Source organism: Pseudonaja textilis, chromosome 2 (genome assembly GCF_049901715.1).
Source record: "Pseudonaja textilis isolate UNSWEBS1 chromosome 2, rPseTex1.2, whole genome shotgun sequence".
NCBI classification, from domain to species: domain Eukaryota; kingdom Metazoa; phylum Chordata; class Lepidosauria; order Squamata; family Elapidae; genus Pseudonaja; species Pseudonaja textilis.
Window position 1 is genome coordinate 127,426,129 of NC_141991.1, and position 15,062 is coordinate 127,441,190.

Sequence of the window (15,062 nt, forward strand, 5' to 3'; positions counted from 1 at the left end):
ACTTAGTGATAGTCATGGATACTAAATAAGCAATGAAATAAGCAATCAATTTACTCAATTTCTATAGCTGCCCATTTGAGTCAATGATTCTAGGTGGCTTACAGTTCAAAAAATGTATTACAATCAAAATATCAAAGACATTTTAAAACAATAAGAACAATAAAAACATCCAAAGTAAATACAGGCAATCCTCAATGCACAGTCATTTGTTTAGTGACTGTTTGAAATTACAATGGAAGTGAAAAAAGTGAGTTATTCTTGCACTTATGCCCATTAGTATCACCACGATCACATGATCAAAATTCAGCCACTTGGAAACTGGCATGCATTTATAACAGTCACAGCATCCTGGGGGTCATGTGATCATCACTGGTAATTGTCTCAGTTGATTTCTGACAACTAAAGTCAACGGGGGAAGCCAGATTCTCTTAATAACCCGTGTGATTCACTTAACTGCAGTGATTAGTTTAACAACCATGGCAAGAAAGATTGTAAAATCGGGCCTTGCTTAGCAATGGAAATTCTGGTTCCCATTGTGGTTGTCGGTTGAGGACTATTTTGTATACATAGCAGATGAGATACTCCAGATGTTCACTCCTTTCACTGGGAGTAGCTCTCCAGAATTCCAGCCTTGTTTCTGCTTCTACAGTTTGGGGTACAGACTACTAACTGCTGAGCTGCAACCCACTTATATTTTTGTCATATGAAAACAACTGTTGTTTTCTTTTGTGGGACGCCCCCACCCCCAGAAGAATGAAATATTTTGGGAAATATTAGAAATTATTATATTTCCCTGAAGGGAGAAATGGGGGGGAAATGCTCTTAAGTGAGACAGAAACCAGCCTCAGACTCCTTGCCCCAAGCAGAAGCTGAGGAGGCGGCTTTTAGAGATGCAGACTTGGTAATCCATTCAAGACAGGAGATTTCAAAACTCTAGCTAACAAAGGCAGAATGGTAGGATTAAAAAGCAGCCCCTCACCCAAGATCCAACAGAGGACGAAAGCCATTAGCCACAATAGGAATTGCCTAACACAAGCCCCTTTCTTTGCATCATTCCCAGAACAGCCCAAACTTCAAAGTCACAGAGACCTATAAAGATCCATCCACTCATTCAACCATTTTATCAGCTGCCCAGAATGACATGCGGTTGGTGGTTCTGCTTCATCAATAAACTTTTCTTTCCAATTAGCCTCCATGTTTCCAGTATCTTTCTTCCAGCTTGGAACTGAACCCGGTGGATTTTCCTTCCAACACTTCTTTAAAAAGGTAACTATCACCATTTGATAATTCCTATAATGAGGCAATATAAAACTGCAACACATTTCCCCAGACTTTCTTCAAAATGCAACAAATTTCTGTCTGCTCTCAGTTTCAAAAGTCTCGAATCTCATCGGGGTCATGAGCCTGGGTTTTTGCTTTGTGAATACCGTTTTTCATCAGCCTTGTAATGTTTCTGTCGGTTTCCCTACAAATCTGTTGATGCTATCAGTGGCACTGCTTTAGATGCATTCATTTATCAAGCACTGAGAAAAATCCAGTTTGGTCTACTCTAAGATTTTAAAGAACCGTCTCAAAGCTGGGGTGTGGGTGGGTGGGGGCACTTCAATATCAATCAGATCATCCCCCTTTTCCAGTCTGTGGGCATCCCAGCTCTGTTTCCTGCTTCCACTCACAGCAACTCTAAAGAATGAGACAGAAAATGGTGCTGCATTTATCTACTTCTGCAAATGTACCCTGTGTCTCCATCCTACTGCTGTTATGCTAGAATTCTAGCTTCATGCTTCCTTCCTTAATTCTCAGGAAGCTTTAGAGGGAATCAAGGCAAACCAGATGGGTTCCATGTCAGAAACTATGATTTTGTGTTGTGAGAGGACAATTTAGGAAAAGTGATTTTCACTGCAAGTATCTAAGTTTCTACCTGCATGATATTTCACAGAATACAACAGCAGAGATCCCTGCTCCAATACACCTACAATCTAAAATTGAATGCACTGAATTGATCTGTCCATTGCAATGAGCTATGACTTGTTTATCCATGGTTTACTTAATCTATAACCGGCTATGCTCATACAACAAACTAAGGCAAAACAGATTACATTGGAGGAGTTAGAATCAGTCTTCCACAAGACCTTACAAATCATAATTGCTGCACTGATATATGCCCAAACAAATAAACCTGGTTTATACAGCATGCTGAAAATAGCGAGTTCCCAATGCAATTAATGACAAACTTAGTCAAGGATGCAATGTTGTCATTATGGCTTGCTGTTAATGTGATGTATGAACCCAGCCACTGGAAACAACAACCAAAGAGGCAGCAAGAAAATGGAAGATAGGGCAATGATCAATGTATATATTTATACAAAACATTTCTGCAAATATAAGCAATCTCAAATCAAAACCATAGACTGTAGCATTAAAACAAACCAACCATTTTTAAAAGGAATTGACAAGGCTTGCAGAGGTTAAATCAAGTAGTGACACTAAAGACCTGAATATATAAAATATTTTAGTCTTATCTTACCATAGATTCCTTCTAATTAATAATGTAACATTCTGGGAAACTCAAATATGATGCCAGGCATGCAAAGCTGAAGATGGTTTTCTTTTTCCAAACTTCCCCCTCTCCTTTTTTGCTATGTTTTTTTTCAGCTGCTCTAACAAATGGCTCTTTTTTATCCAAATAAAGCCTCATCTTCAAGTAATTTCATTGTGAAATTTTGTATTTATGATTGAGAGGGAGATAGAGTTGAAGGAAGGGGGGAATTGAAAAGCTGGGAGAAAAAAAACCCAGTTATGTAAAGATTTCCACATATATTTGCTGAATAATCCAACTCTACTAAAAAGGTTTCCTCTAATGAGAAATACAGGCACAACAGAAAAAGACTAAGAGGGTTTTTTAAATAGACTCTCTGTGGGCATTTACACAGCGCTTTAGTGCTTCAGCTATATAAAGGTTATAGTGGTTGATCTTTGCGATATTCTTAAAAAGTAATGATCCACTATAATATAAACTGAAACAACCGAGATCTAAAACCACATTTCTTTATTAAAATGCCTTGTAAGAGAAAGAGTTGAGCTCCCACCCAAACTGATTGAAAGCCCTGACAGTAAATTGATAACAGATTATATAGGAGATAGAAAAGATGCATTAACAGTCATGAATAATGAATTAGATTACACAGACAGGAATAGACCCCCAACCCCTTATTGGTAAGAAGGAGGTCAGCCTGACTTAACCTTGAGGCTGGTTTGTTCTCAACCCTGATCTCAGGGGTGGGATACAACAGGGTTAACTACCGGTTCGGGATTTACGCTGTGAGCCGCGTAAATCTGTAAATCGTCATCAGCATGCTATGTGCAGAGACTCAGCCTTTGAAACAGCCCTCTTTTCCTGCTTTTTCAACTGCAGCTGTGCCTCGTTTGGCAGCTGAAGTTGAAAAATCAGGAAATAAAGATCAGGTAAGAGCCCGGGTGGGTGGGTGTGCAAAAACATCAGCAGACATAGAACCGGTTCTATGTTTGCTGTTCTTCAGAGCTAGCGGTTCTACAGAGGTGGACAGAACTGGTAGAAACCCACCCCTGCATGATCTACATTGTTTTTTAATTTACAATAAAGTGGCCCTTTTCTATACTTCTCCACAAAATACAAGTATGTCCCTTATTATCTGCCTTCTACCCAGGGGTAGGCTGCTGCGGGTTCGCACAGGTTCGGGCAATCCTCTAGCTAATATTCTGCACTGATCAGTGAACCCACAAATCCCACCCCTGGCTGGCCCCGCTCTGCCCCACCCTGCCCCTCCCAGGAGTCCTAATGCAGGCCATTTTGGATGCCAGATAAGTACAGGGCCCTTGCAGAGGCTTGGGGAGGGCAAAAAATGGGCCTCCTGGAAGTTCCAGAAGACCAGAAATGGGCCTGTTTCTGGCCTCCAGAGCGCCTTCGGAGGCCAGGGAGGCTATTTTCGCCTTTCTGGAGGCTCTTCTGGAGCCCGAGGAGCGTGAAAACAGCCCTTCTACCACGGTGCAGGAGGCCAACTAGGCCACGCCCACCATGGGCATGCTCACCCAGCAACCAGACAGAGAACTGGTTGCTGGTATTTTTGAAGCCCACCCCTGCTTCTACCCCATTATTTGGAGTAACTATAAACTACATTATAATACTGTATCAAAGGGGCAACCCAACGCTTGCTAGTTCTATTCAAATTTCTACTGACAGATGATGTAGACAAAGTCTTAACTAAGAAATAATTTTTCAGCTTTTAAATTCCATACTCTCTTTTTGTCTAATTCTCTTCTTGCCTCCTTTGTTTCAGACACCTGACCCAGCTTCAGGTATATTACTTGTTACATAAGTGGGATAAATAGTTTTTTTTTAAATTAACATTACAAATGTTTGAAAGCAGCAATGGTAAAACCTAGCTAAAAGTATAGGCTGAGGTTATTGGGACAAGTGACTAAAATGTTAGCCAAATTAATATGCAAATAATACAAATGCTAGACAAATTAATATGCAAATCAATGTGCAAATGTGTTCTCTTTTTTAGCCACAAGGTCTCATAGTTGCAGAAGAGAGAGACACATACAAATGGTATACCAAAAGTCAGGCCTCATAGGCCAATCAAAATGTGTTATATTAATTTTGTTAATTAATATTTCTTTTCAGTGAAAATGTTACTGTACTTAGGATATGCAAAGGTCATCCATCAAGTAAGGAAGTATTTAGAGGAAAATGGCAACCAATTTGAACATTTAGTGTAATTTATATAATACATTGTTTATGGGGCCTGATTTTTGGTACACCATTTGTGTGGATGTGAGTGTGTTTTAGAGAAAAGACTCTTTACCGAATAAAAACCATAATGTTCTGAACAATTCTACCTACCGGTATGTACAGGTTTCTCAATACACTTGCTCCTAAATTAGTATGTATAGGACAGATAAAGAGATGTATATCTTAGACCAGAATATCAAATAAATATACAATCATTAGAAAGTAGAAATTAATTAGTAAAACTAATACTAACACCAAATCAGTATATCTAAACTTCCAAATTTTTATTTTTAATATTCAGAGAGGTAACTCAAATTAATCCTGTAGGACTTGTAAGAATGCAACAAATCCTCATAGCAAACCCACCCCACCCTCCAATTTTGCAACTAAATATCTAGAATAAATAGGATAAGGATAGGATAAGGCTTAGAATTTCTGTGGAATGTAGGGAGAGTGATAAATTACTTGCCCAGAAGTATTCCCTATAACCTCAGGCCTATGAGAAATCATGTTTTGGTCTGATACCCAATTTTTAGAGTTGCTTTTCCTAATAATACAATAGTAAAACATAAATAATAATAAAACAGTAATAGGCGGAGTCCCTGGACATTAAGAGAATTGTTTCTGCAAAACATCTGGATGGCACATGGTTGAGAAAAATTGTCACAGAGCTAGTCGGGCTAGCTTTAAGAATCCATAAAAAATTGGAAATAAGGAAAACTGCACATTTGAAAGGAGGGTGTCCCTCAGAGTTGTTTGCTGCTGCTGCTTCTTCCCCTCAACAGAGTGTTTTACTGCTACCATCAATTAGTATAGTTGATGATAATTTGGAGCAATACCAATTAAACAGCATGTCAGTGCCTCGACTGCATTCAAGGTGAGGAAATGCAATTACACCTTGGGATAAGGGGCTGTTTGATTTCCCCAACGGCCGAAATAGGCAGGACCCACTAGCAGAGAACCGCACCCAGCAACGCGGGCTGGAATTTCATTTCCTTTGCTGAGAACTTGCAGCATCTACCCAGCTAGCATGCAATTAATTAATCAACTAATAATCCTTTGAGGAAAGAAGGAAAGCACAGAGCATAAAGAAGAAATGCAGGATTTCTGCCTCACTTTTGGTTGACATCCAAAGGCTCAAGATCCAAAGATCCAACTGGGAATGGGCAAAATATAGCTTGTTGGGTCCAGGCAGAAGGACTCTGAAAGTAAATCTTGCATCTCCTCCAAAGGGTAAAGGGGGCATAATTTGTTTTTCCCAGCTTAAAAGAACTGGACCACAAGGGTCCAGGTAGTGCTGCCAGTTTAGTTCTCTATAAATCTCTAGCATAAAAGGCTAAAGAACAAGGGAAAGGCCTTTGTCAAAGGTCTGGGAAACCATTGCCATTTCATACAGGTGTCTCCAAATGTGATGGATGCCCTTAATTATAGGACTTGTAATATAACACAGTTGGAGGGCACCAGGCTGAGAAAGGTTGCAATAAACCATACTGTGTAGAAGGGCAGGTAGTCTGACTGGGGATGAGGCAGCTTTCTGCAGGACAAATGAAAGCAGCAGATGGCAGCATACAGCCCTACAGTCTTCAAATTAAATTTAAAGTAATTTTAAAAATTAAAAAAAATGGCCTACATTTTGTAAGTTAACTAAAATATTGCATGGAATCTCTGGATAAATTACCAAAATTTATTTGAATATTTTCACTTCAGACATCAGGATGACCTCAGCTCTGTTGGCCTTTTGTAAGGCAGTGAAGTGTATGGCCAAGCTGAGTCCCAAACATATTAAGGGCCAATTTCCTGATGGTATTAATATTCGTAACAGTTTTTCATGGTACCATATAAATTTATTTTGTAGTTTTCATATTTTATGATGTATGCTGCCCAGAATCACTTGTTGAGATGGGTAGTTATAGAAATCAAATAAATAAGTATGAATAATTTTTTTAAAATCCTATTTCTGGGCCATTTTACAAGAATTCATAATAGCCCCTGGAAATGTTGTCAACTCCTGAATCAGAGCAATGGATATATTTCCTTTGTATAATGCACATTTTCAGGTGGGGTGATCAAATACTTGGCCTTGTTTCAGAAAATTCAGAGATTTAACATTGGGACCACTTCTGTTTCAGAGAAGTAACACATCTGGGTGGCAAAAATCTAGACAATCATTGGGTGACAACAGCACTTCCTGTATCTCTTTGGTTCCACCTGGCATTTTGCAGTCCAGATTAACCAACCTTATTCTTCTGTAGTTATATCGGGTGATGCTTGGAAGAAATAAGAGTATATGGAGGTACAAAATTCTTTTGGCCAGCCTACAGAGAACCTGGGTGGTGGAAAGGCAGAGACTGTGTGCAAGCAACAAGTGGGTGAGGCAGAATAAACAACCGAAGGCTAAGGTAAGCTTCCAATATTATCCTTTCTTTTGAAACCTCTCCATGTAAATTTGAAAAGTTCATTATCAGGACAGTCCTTACTGCATCACTTGCCAGTATAAAAGCCCGCATCCAACATGAATAGGTATAAGAATGAGGGCTAGGATGGGGACAAAGCAAACTGTCTATCTTTGAGGGATAAAAGCGTGTGTGGGGAGAGTCTGTACAGGTTTGGTTCTCTGTTCTAATTTCTTTTTAGATATGGGTACATTCAGTTGTAAAAAATTCCCTCAACTCTGCCTTTCTTCTGGTATTTTAATGCCTATCTTATTCTCTAGACCAGGGTTGTCCAACCTTGGCAACTTTAAGACTTGTGGACTTCAACTCCCAGAATTCCTCAGCCAGCTTTGCTGGCTTTGCTGGCTGAGGAATTCTGGGAGTTGAAGTCCACAAGTCTTAAAGTTGCCAAGGTTGGACATCCCTGCTCTAAACCTTATCTAAGTAGAGCTACCTATAATTCTGCATGTGAACCCCCATGCCTGGTGATTATGAACTGTCCATAATATGTGCCCACTTTAAATTCATTGCACTGTGTTTTGCACCGGTGCGTTCCCATATTCTTTACCATCTAAAGTATATTTCTTTTATTTTAAGTTTTTATTTTGCCTTTGCAAAAGCAGTTGGTTTAAAAGTGGTTGAGTTGTTTGGCTGCAATGTTTCTTGCCCTCCTTGCCAATTTTTCTTTCTATTGAAGTTAATGATTGTTACTTAGCCAGAGTTAAATTCCTTCCAAATTTCTTTTGAATATGGCCAGTATAACACTGTTTTGCTTTATGGTGTGTCTGCCTCACTGTTAGGTGACAAGTGACTTTTCAAAAAGCAATATTTGCATGGATTTCAGCTAAATGGATAAGTGGCAAATTAGCAAATGAGCAAGATTAGCAAAAAACTAAAAAGGCTAGAGTTTAATTTGCTTACTGACATACAGGATGTTAGTTGACATATGGGGGGGAGGGAAATCACTTGCTTTTCTGATTTTAGTAACAAATAGGCATGCAAAGTGTTAAATATTGTAAATAGTTACTGAAACCAAGTGCTGAAGTCTTCACTCAGGTCCACTGTTTAAGTGGGATAATTGCTTTAAACTGAGTTTAAACTGAGCCCAGCTGACAACTCTCTATAAAAGGAGTGTTGTCATCCAGACTGTTTGCTGGTTGTTTCATTGTGTAAATAAATAGCTTTAGCTGAAGATCACTTTCTGGTTCTTATTCATTCAATCCCGAATCTAACACAAAGTTGGTAGCACCAAATACTGTATTTGAATGCAGCATCAATTGCAACATAGATGAAACCACAAATTCAGATTGGTATTGAAGTACAGACTCAGAAGCCAGGATGATCATCACTTTGTGTTTTTCATTTTAAAAAAGTAGCTAAAAAGCTGTTTACTATAATTCTGTCTAGAGAAGAAAACAGAGATAAAAGGCTTCACCAAGGTGGCTTGAAGATCCAAAATGCTACCCAGCCGATCAAGAACCTGTCAGAGTACATGCAGGAGGCAGGATAGATGATAAAAACAGCCTGCTTAGATTTTTTGGGAGGCAGAGCAGCTGGAAATGCCTTTTGCTCCATGAGGGGGGAGGAAAGACTTGTGACTCCAGTGGGGCATCCCAAAGCTCTGTAATCTTTGATTTTTTTTTTATTGTTTCTTAGCAAAATCTAATGTGTCTAGTTGATAATATAGAATTTACTGTAACAGTCATATGAAGGTCTTGGAAAAGATATTCAAATGCCATGATGTGTCTACATCTATAAAGATCAGAATTGTACAAACACTGTATTTTCTTTGATACTCAATGGCAACAAACATTGGACTTTGAAGAAGCAGGATAAGAAGAGCAGCTATGCCTTTGAACACTGATGTTGGAGAAGACTCCTGAGAATACTGCGGACAGCCAAGAAAACAAGCCTGTGATTCATTATGCAGTCAATCTGGAGTTGTTACTCAAGGTACAAATGACCATCTAAAACAGGCTTGTCCAACCCGCGGCCCGCGGGCCGCATGCGGCCCAGGTCACCTCGTAATGCGGCCCAGTGCCCACCCCAACCTTCGTGCCAGAGCCAGCGAGGAGGAGGAGGAGAGGCAAGCGCGAGGCAGGGCGAGGCGAGCGCCAGGCCAAGCAGCAAGAGAAAAGGTGGGTGCCATCAGAGCGCCATCTCCTGCTGCTGCCGCCGCTGCCCCTGCCGCTGCTTCTGCCCCTGCCGCCGCTTCTGCCCCCGCCACCACCGCTTCTGCCCCCCCGTCACTGCCGTTTCTGCCCCTGCCGCTGCTTCTGCCCCCACCGCCGCTGCCCCCGCCGCCGCTTCTTCCCCCGCTGCCACTTCTGCCCCCACCACCGCTTCTTCCCCTGCCACCATGGCTGCTTCTGCCCCCGCTGCCCTCGCCGCCGCTGCCCCCACCACCACTTCTTCCCCTGCCCCCGCTGATCCTTCTGCCCCCGCCGCCCCCGCCGCTGCTTCTGCCCCCGCCGCCGCCGCTTCTGCCCCCACCGCTGCTGCTGCTTCTGCCTTCCAGTCCTGCCTCATCCAGCCGGGCCATTTGCAGGAGGAGAGGTAGGCGCGAAGCGGGCGAGCTTTCTTCCCCCCCCCCGCCAAATTTGGCCGGAAAATAAACCGTGATAAAAAAACTGTGATAAAAAACCCGTGATAAAAAATAAATAATTTTTAATTAATAATTAATAATAAATAATAAAAACATCTCACTAACTTCATTTCCAAATAAATTTAATATGTTAACTATGTTTTCTATGTTTTTTTTTTTGGATGATCAGGTATCGTTACTGTTATTTTATTTTATGTGCAGCCCAAACCAAATTTTCATCTTCTAATGTGGCCCAGGGAAGGTGAAAGGTTGGACCACCCCTGATCTAAAACAATCCTACTACAGACATACGATGTAGGGATCTACCTTTCTGGAAAAGAAACTAATGCTAGGAAAGAGAAGAAGAGAATGACCAGCAGCAAAGACTCAGTTACAATAGCAATGAAAATAGTGTTGAAATACCTGGAAGATCAGATGAAGGATAGATTTTTCATGGAGAAAATCTATCTCTGTGATTGCTAGGAGTCATAGCATCTAATCAGTCAACCAACCAGCATGGAAATAGAAACATGGAGGTTGAAAACCATCATTCTGCTGGATACTAACTATGAGCTCTAAAACAGTTTATAGAAAAGGAAACAGATAATATCACCAGGAAAATTAGACTCTCAAAAATATGTTGCATTATATGTTACATAAGATATGAATTTTCCCCTTAATATTGAAGGAACACCTCCTGTGGCATAGTTAAATTACTCTTGAAGGTACATCTTTGCAACCTTAGACAAGGTTTCTTTTCCTCTCACCCAAATTAAGATACATGTTTTGACAAGTGTTATTTTTAATCAATCATTTTAACTTAGTGTTTTGTTTTTAAATTTGATTATAAGCGGGATCATACTTTATAAGGAATGATACAGAAATTCTTTAACTAAATAAAATATTTGCTTGTTGTATAGCATACTATCTTATTTCTCTTCTTCCACCTCCACATCCCAAACCCAGTGTTAATTGCCAGATTATAAGAGGAGTTACATTGGATCAGATCAAAAGCCTATACAGACAAGCATTTTTCTCCTACAATTGCCAGTTCAAGGGCAACCTGAATGCAACAAAATCCCTCCTGCTTGTGTTCTTGTAGAAGGGAGAAGCTTACTGTATTAGGGAGATATATACTGTAATTATCATGATTAGTTGCCAATGATAAGCATTATCCTCCATTAATTTGCCTAATCCCTTTCTTAAAGTGTCTAAATTGGTAACCCTTTTTATATCTATATTGGTAGATTGTTCTATAGATTAAAAGTATGTAGCATCAATATTCCTTCTGTGTAACTGTTCAGCTCCAATGGATAAATCCAAGCTCCATCCCAGCCAAAATGGGATGTGGGGGGGCAAAGTATTACAGGAGGTGTTGCAGGAGATGGGCTGGCAAAGTGTTGCAGGAGACCATCCAGGCTGAAAACGGGGTACGGGGGAATCCTCATGAGCTCCCATGCCCCATTTTGGCTGGCAGGGTGCTGTAGGAGGCGTCCAGCCCATCTACTTCCCAGACTCTGGCAGTCAAAATGGGGCATGGGGGGCTCGTGAGGATCCCCCACATCCCGTTTTGGCTGGCAGGGTGTTGCAGGAGGCCATCCAGGCAGAAAATGGGGTGTGGGGGCCTCATGCAGTCCCCCTGTGCCCCATTTTGGCTGGCAGGGTGCTGCAGGAGGCATCCATTCTGTCTCCCCCCTCCCCACCAGGCTAGCCCATGGAGGAGAACTACAATGCTAATCTGGCCCTCGGAGAAATCCAGTTTTGACACCCCTGATCTAGGCTCTTCTATTCTAGACAACCCCTGAAATGTGCTTGGTTGATGCACAATAGTGGGATCTAATGTTATGAAACACTCATTTGTTAAAGACTGAGACTATTTGCAGTGTTATTTATCAGATTAGAAAATGCCAGCAAAGAACAACTGCAATCATATGGTTGATTATTTAAACTTTATATCCTATGAGAGAAGACCCAAAGTATTAGCTCAATGTTTGCCCTTCCAGAAGTCTCAGCACCAAATACACTCAGTTGAATATTGATTCTAGATTTTGAAGAGCATAACCTGAGTGGGAGTTAGCACCTGTGTATATTTTAAGTAAGATAAAGAACAAGAAAAAGAAAGAAGTACAGAGAAGCTGAAGATGCTCAGAGCCAGTGAGAATGCCAAGAGTGAGCCAGGCAGCCTTGGCAAAGAAAGTCAGGAGCCAGAAAAGTTCAGGTTGGATAACCCAGCAGTGGCTGAGAGACACTTTATGATGGAAGGGATCAAGAAAGGAAGTGAAACTTGGCTGGAAAAATATACTTGAGCTTTGTCTTCCCACGACTAGAGACAGTGGGAATATCCTTAGAAACTCTCCATTGGGGCTTGTAATAAGAAACACTAAGAACTAGGTAGGACAAAATGGATTCTTGCAAGTCCACTCAAATACATCATGAGAATTGATATAGAAGTAAGAAGTTCGTTCCAAGTGAGATACTGTATCCTCGGTATGATGAACCATGTAATATCATCACAGCCTGTACTTTTTTTTTTAATCACAAGTCAAAATCAGTACCGAATATGAAATAACCGTAGCTAGTTCTAATCATAAACCTAACGTTTGTCTCTTGCCTTGCTTCAAGAATCTGCAAGCATCTTTTACCTTTGAGATTCAGAACTATGGAAAGTGACAGTATTTTGAAGGGAGGGATATGTTAGCAGAAGAATAAGAGATACAGCCGAGTGGAAAGAACAAACTGGTGCTCTGACAGATAAGAAAGTCAAAAGAGTCATTTGATGACAGATGAAAAGCTTAAGGAAAAAGATGATGGTAAGACTATTAGATAGAGCAACTATCAGTTTCAATCAGTTTATTCATAATAAATAACAGTGTGCCTATTATTTTAACGAACCAGCTGCTATTTTTGACAGTATAACCATTGTTTCACTTATTGTTGCATTGTCTGTATTTGTGTCTTTTGAATTTTAATTGATTTTAAAATGTATTTATTAATGTCATACTCCAAATGGGATGCTCAGCATAGTAGGCAGTGAGTCTACATTTGAAATCAGTAAATCTCACCCCTTGAACTTTTTTGAATTGCATATCTGAATATATAAAGGGGGGAGGAAATTATGGTCACTCTATGCCAATTATTGTGGCTGCAAATCATTATTTTAGGAATAGGCTGAAGGATTTATGCTGTGACCTTTAAAAGGCAAAGACTTGGAATGTCGCTATCTAGAGTCTAGTTAGTATACATACCGTAGTGATTTTACTTATTAGAGGAAGTTTTGTCCAGAAGTTTAAAAAAAGAGTTTCAAAAACTTTAATGAACAGTATAATGGCATTCCTAAATAAAAATTCCTTATTTATTTGCAAATAAGAAATTTGAGTTCACAAATTGTGGTGTATTTTGCTATCTGCTGTGTCTCACTTCTTTGGAAAGCACACAACTGACTCTTGCCATTTGCAGAACTGCCATTTGCTGCAGTTTGCGTAAATACCTGCATTTCTAGAGACTATTTATTAAATTTATTTGCTGCCCATCTTGCCAAAGGCCACTCTGCAAGGGTGTTAATTGTGAACAAGATCAAAGGGGCAGACTTTGAGATTTGGGGATTATCTTCGTGATTTTGAATATTCTATTAATCTGTTGTAGACTGTCTACTAGTTTGAATGAGTCCTGCTGTTTACTAGTAATTAGGTATTTCAGTATGCATGCATGGAGAGGTTAAAACTAAGGCCAACACATCTGAAGTTTATTTAGGTGAACGCATCCCAAACTGAATGTAAATTTGGTTTAAATCTGAGTACTCGTTGAAAGTTTATAAAAGGAAACAGACTATATAGGTTTTGTCTGTCAGTTGTGATTTGAGGAATAGGCTGCAATGTCTGGGTTCAAATGTTGCACTATACTAGAAACCAGAATAGCTTTGTGCTCAAAGTCATAAACGTATACATTGTATTAGGACAGTATATGCTATGTAAATCCAGCCATGATGTATATACCTGCTTCCATAAAGGAGGTCTCCTTTCTTGAAGGAGGATAATAAATGGCAAGCTATTTTGAATCACAAAATTAAAAGAAAAAACCTAAGTGCAATTTAGCATCACTGAAAGTGATTGAGTAATTAACTGAGACATTAATTAAGTAATGTATGGAGCCGGGAACTGGCTGACTAAATAACAATATAAATACATTTTGCCATAGCAAACGATAATGGAAAATGGTTCCTGGAAAGATATATAGTGTGTACACACACAGAGGATGTTTTTTGCTATTAGAGATTCTGAAGAAAAATATAACTTTTGTTGTAACTCAAATTTCAAATCCTTTCGTGTTCACTTTATTATTACAGAATAGAGAAAAATGCCAACACTTTAATCAGTTTCTTTAATACTTTTATTCTCTACCTGCTTGGCTGATATGCCACCTTGCCTTTGCTGTGGACAAATAAGGTGCCTCTTTCATCCCTGTATCTGTACGTTCTGCAAATTTCAGAGTCCAGTGGAGAAAATTGTACTTTAGTGATAAGAATTGCAAATAATTCACAGTCAAGAGATATATGGCATCTCTTTTTTTTAATAAATAAATTTTATTAATTTTACAATTAAAACAAACCAACAACACATACACAAGTGAAAGAAAAGAAAAAAAAGAAAGAGAAGAAAATAGAAAGAAAGAATAGAAAGCAATTAAAAACATTCTCATCTTCAACAGTTTGTAAGATCTCTTTTTTCCCCCATAACCCTTAATTTATGCCATATACACACACCTAATCTTTACATATATCTGTATATCACTGCTATAGGTTTATCCTATTCTCTTTTGCCTTATAGTGTAAAATCTATCTTTGGTCAATCCATTTGTACCAGCAGTTCCAGCTATTGTAATATATTGAGGTGTCTTTGTTTTTTAGTGCCAAAGTTAGTTTGTCCATTTCTGCACAACTTGAGATTTTTTGAATGATCATTTCCTCTGATGGAACATGAGGCTGCTTCCAACATTGGGTGTTAAAATGTGTATTGTTATGTGTTTTGTTTTTTTTTGATATTTGTTTGTCAAAGATCCCTTATAAGAAGGACTCTGGTTTGTATTCGATCTGCTCTTTTGTCATTTCTTCCAGCCAAATTTTGATTTTCTTCCAATAATTTTGGGCTTCTGTACAGGACCACCACATATGGAAAAAGGTTCCTTCTTTTTTTTTTGTATTTCCAGCAATTCGGACTCATATTGGGGTGCATCTTCGCTAACCTTGAAGGAGGAAGGTGCCATCTATAAAACATTTTAT

General features: G+C 39.5%; 1 non-coding gene across 1 annotated transcript; it reads right to left on the bottom strand.

Annotated features, from left to right (window-relative positions):
- Positions 1 to 49: 49 nt before the first annotated feature.
- LOC113447355 (small nucleolar RNA snoR8a) lies at positions 50 to 136 on the bottom strand. Its single transcript, XR_003375608.1, has one exon. It is a non-coding gene; the product is annotated as a small nucleolar RNA snoR8a (small nucleolar RNA).
- Between the last annotated feature and the right edge of the window lie 14,926 nt (positions 137 to 15,062).